Here is a 4740-nt window from a genome sequence, read left to right as displayed (position 1 = left end):
CTAGGAAAGGAAAACTGTAAATGATGGAGAATGGAGAAAACAAAGAGATTGACGCTTAGCACATACGACTGCTTTAATTCCATCAACACAGATTTTCAACAAAACAATCCCAATGAGAGACCCCCCGCAGTAATACACATTCCTGACTAGCCTTTGGAGAGCGAGCACAAATTCAGCATAACCAGAGTTCTACACCCCACTTCACGAAAATAAAAAAGACCAGGACCGTTTATGTAAACACATACTCATCCATCATCAAAGAAGATACATTGATACAATAATTATTTGTTTACTTGGATAATAAACCCTCTAACTTATGCTAAACAATATCAAACAGACAACAGTTTCTATAACTGGCCGTACATAACTCTTTGACTCTTTACATTTTTCGAATGATTTTGTGAAAATTTTTTTTCCAAAAATGGGAGTACATATTCTCTAGAGCCTCACATTCCTAAAATGGTCCTTATTTGATCCGGAGGATGCCTTGCCAGTGATTTGGGATCTGGGTAACTGTTTTAGGATCCATAATTGCATTGTAAATAAGCTCATAAGCATCTGCTAGTGACCTAGCTACCTGTAAACATGCATCAGAATGCAGTTTTGGAAGCATCTGTTCAAACTCGGGCAGGGAACTCTCACTTCCCAAAATAAACCCAAAAAAAGCCTTCAAACACTCCGAAAGAGAGGCTGGAGTTGTATCTTCTAACACTGCCAGCGGTGCCCCAACTGATGTATCCTTGTTAAGCCAATTATGGAAGTGATGCATCTTCATTGACAAGCCACATCTTCTAAGAATTGTGTCAACTTCTTTTTCCACAAGAACATGCACATGATTATCAATCATCTTGCTAAGTTTCTTTGCATATTCAGCTGCAACCTCATGTCCCAGTAATGGTTGTTGAATACCGCATAAGCAGTTGATAAGGAAGATCTTGGATGGGGCTTCACTATTCTGCACAAATAAGTTATATAATGAATAAAAAAGAAAAAAAGCAACATACAGAAAGTATTCAACAAGTTTAAGCCCAAAACCATGCATTTAAAGTATATGACATCAAAGAAACACAAGATTGAACCAATCTACAACTTAATTAACCTGAGAGAATGCAGCAAAGTTGTTATTTGACAAAATTGCATCAACTGCAGATTTACTAAGCTGGCCTGAGTCAGAACTCATTCGACTTCTTCTTGATAAGCGGCCAGCTCCCTTTGATTTGTGTGCTTCTGCTGCTTGCTCACACATCTGGCATTCCATTCAAAGGTAATGAGTTAATTGTCTGTACAGAAACCAGAAAGGAGATACTATATTAGTCCCGATTACAGCACAACACTAAAGTTTTAACTACCAAATATCAATGCTGTGAACGATGATCTGAATGGGTGTTAACTATCCCAAAATACCAACCACTAAACATTGTAAGGATCACTATTCAAATACTACACTTGTTTGAGAAAAATGGGGAACACGTGTAAATTATACTTTGGCACCATGCAACCAGGAACAAATTATCATAATGATGCAATTTATCAACTAACATCAAATATGACAAACCTGAATTATTGGATCAAGCAAAGCAGGTATAACTGGATCAAAAGCTGGCTTTTTCCCTGAAGCAGGAACCATCATGCTGTTATATGTTTCAGTTAACTCAAGCAGCACAGAGACTCCTTCCCTTACAGCTGCTGGTGGTGAAAGATCATCAGCAACAAGGGGAAGATAGCATAAAAGCTTTTCCACATGACTTTTCAGAATTTCAAAGAATGTTTTCTGAGCAGCATCTTTGAGTGCCCAAAGTGTATTATAAATAGCTGTTTCTCTCCCTAGTAAATCTGATATCTGAAAGTAAACAAACAGATAATCTCATCATAAGATGACAAGCAAACCATATACAACCAGGATATCGGAAGAGAGACAGAGGTCACTCACTGTGTGGCAGTACAACTCCAGCATGTTACTGAGTTTATAAGAAATTATAAGACTAGGTTGTGACAGTAGAACTTGCTCAACTCTGACTTTAAAAGGCCAGCAAACTCCTTCAAAAATTCTATCCAGGACAAATATCAAGTCGGTTCAATCTTTCCAAAATCATTCTCTACATCCTTGGAGAACCGGTTTGCAGTTGATCCAGTATCAATCCATGCACCTGGATCAAGTAAAGCAAGCACAAGCTCACATTCTGATGCCAAGGCCTGCAGAGAAACCAGCCAAGCAAAATTAAGGCAACAAATGAAATTAAATGTTTATTGAAATTAACAACCAACTGCATGAAGAAGAGAAGCAGAAACCACATAAAAGTTTTTTTTTTTTTCCAAACCTGATGTAACCATCCTAGCATATCTCCAACATAACGTAAGGGATCATAAGCGTGCACTTCTATTGGTCTTGGCATCCCACCTGGCCCTCCACTTGTAAGAGCACTTATAAACCTTCTAAATAATGCATTATGTCTCATATTTGCTACCTGTGATTAGCACAAGCAAAAACTTAATAACAAGCAACTAGAAAACCACAAGGCAGTGGAGTTATTGAATATTAAATTTTGATCTTAATGAAGTCACCTCTTCAGCACAATACTTGAAAAGAACAGGCCTTTCCTTGAGGCAGCTCACAGCTGTTTTCAAAAGCTCACTAACTTCAGGATTATCCATGTCACCTAGTTTCCTACACTCTGCCTGAACCCACCTACAAGAAAGTGACAAGACATGTCAACCAACTTATCCAACAACTGAGAAAATCCCCTATATATCCTATGTTTGGTTGGGTGGAGAATCCCACACCAACAATCCCAGCCAACCGCCACCAAAAGCAATGAATCTAATATATGTAGCAAAGATATTTCACACTTTCATAAGAAATAATCGTATGGAAAAGGAAAGAATGGAAGAGGGAGTATAGTAATTAACAATGTGTGAAACATAAGAGATTTTTACTTTTGGATATTCCTAAGCTCCAAACTCTTAATGGATATCATAGTGGATTACTTAAGTCCATCTCATTGGGACGGTAGTTGTATCATTTTATAAATGCTTCACCTGCATAGTCGCTCATAATCTCCTTGGTAAAAAGCCATCATATCCATCAGCTCCAAACCAGCATGCTGTGATGGACTCTCAAGTTAGTAATTGTTTCAAGAATTCACTTTGTTAATAGAAATGGAAGCAAAAGGAACAGATAAACAGACGCTATGACCAAAGAAACCTAACAACAGAAGCAATTGATAAGCAACTAACAAAGAGCGTGTGAGACAAATATTAGGGGACAAAAGATATAATGCAGAATCAGCACTAAATTTATAACTTGTCTTATAATCTAAGAGATATCAATAGCTGATGTGTAAATCACAGTCATATAATTAAAAGTTCATATCCAGAAATTAAAAGTTCATATCCAGATTAAGTAATATATTACTAACTTGGTGATGCGTCCTTAGAAGTATTTTGCAATTGGCGTGAATTTCTTGAACATGAGAAAGTGCCTTGAAGAAATTTTCATTCAACTCTTCATCTCTCAGTGCATTAATCTACAAAAGGAGGAAACGAATATAATGAATTCAAAAAATGGGTGTCAATAAGAACAGAGGCTAAAACAAAAAGGGTTTACGGTTGAAAGTTAACCTCTTGAGGAGAAGGCTGATAATCTCGAAGGAAGCATGAAACTATCTCTTGCTTTTGAGTGGTAACTTCCAGTTCCTGCTTCAACCTCTGGGTGGTATTCATAATATCACCGGTGCTAGCACTACAACTGCTCAATGACTTTGCAATCCCGTCTGGTTCGAGTGGTTTTTCTATACTTTATATAAATGGGACATAAGTCGAACATTTCATAACAATCCGCGTAGACGAAGGAAAATGGAAATCGTAGATCAAAAATGAAGAGAAAGGAAGAACACGACTATCGCAGCAGTCGGCAAGGGAAGTGACCTCGTCCTCGACTCGAAAAGCGAGTTGAGCAGCTTAGGAAGCTAGGAGAAAATCAAGGTTGATTTGGAGAGAGCGCTTCTCTACGGTTGATCTGAGATTGTGACGCGCCTGAGGCGTGTTTTCGGTATAGAAAGTGGAGAGGGTGTTGAGAGAATCCACAATTTCGGCGCTGTCCGTCCGATACTCCAATACCATCTTCAGTTTACGCGACAGCCCCGGCGCAACCCCTACCATCCCCACTTTAATGTCGTTTCTTGTCTTTTTTGTCTCAATTGTCAAAGTGTAGTGTTGTAGAATGTAACCATTTCGCATCGGATACCTATCAATCGTAGATCCAATTCCGGTATCTTAAATGCTCGTGATATAATATATATAAATATATATATATATATAAATATATATATATATATATATATATGGAATGAAATTGGGACTGTTTTTTAGATCTTGATTCTTGAGTTGTAAAGCCCAATCACATATCAGGGCCTACTCTATCTGTTTGGACTCTTGACGGACTTTTATAGGATGCAATCAGCCGAAGTACGAAGCCCACTTAACAAAAAACTCTTAAACAAGTAAACAACCCACTTTCATTTCAGCTCATTGGGCCTTTCCATCAAAATCGTCCATTTAACTTGCTAGGACGTGTATAACATAATATTAAAGCCGAGTCTAGATAGAGTCCAATTTTGCACCTAATTGAACATCAATTACCTTAGTGTTTATTAATTACTCTACTCAAAATATTGTATTTATCTCATGAACTGCTCATCGATTACCTTAATTTGAATAAAAAATAAATACAAAAACACATAC

The 4740-nt window shown here is 37.5% G+C and overlaps 1 pseudogene across 1 annotated transcript; it reads right to left on the bottom strand.

Annotated features, from left to right (window-relative positions):
- Nucleotides 1-200: 200 nt before the first annotated feature.
- Nucleotides 201-4282, bottom strand: LOC111275556 (conserved oligomeric Golgi complex subunit 6-like; annotated as a pseudogene). The gene is made up of 9 exons (XR_016328995.1): nucleotides 3619-4282; nucleotides 3417-3524; nucleotides 3037-3101; nucleotides 2563-2686; nucleotides 2319-2465; nucleotides 1931-2193; nucleotides 1556-1840; nucleotides 1100-1246; nucleotides 201-955 (listed from the first exon to the last, which is right to left on the bottom strand). The product of XR_016328995.1 is annotated as a conserved oligomeric Golgi complex subunit 6-like (transcript).
- Nucleotides 4283-4740: the final 458 nt, after the last annotated feature.

This window comes from Durio zibethinus, chromosome 17 (genome assembly GCF_047325235.1).
Source record: "Durio zibethinus cultivar Kanyao isolate XHJ-2024 chromosome 17, ASM4732523v1, whole genome shotgun sequence".
Classification (NCBI taxonomy): domain Eukaryota; kingdom Viridiplantae; phylum Streptophyta; class Magnoliopsida; order Malvales; family Malvaceae; genus Durio; species Durio zibethinus.
This window is presented reverse-complemented; position numbering and strand designations above follow the sequence as displayed.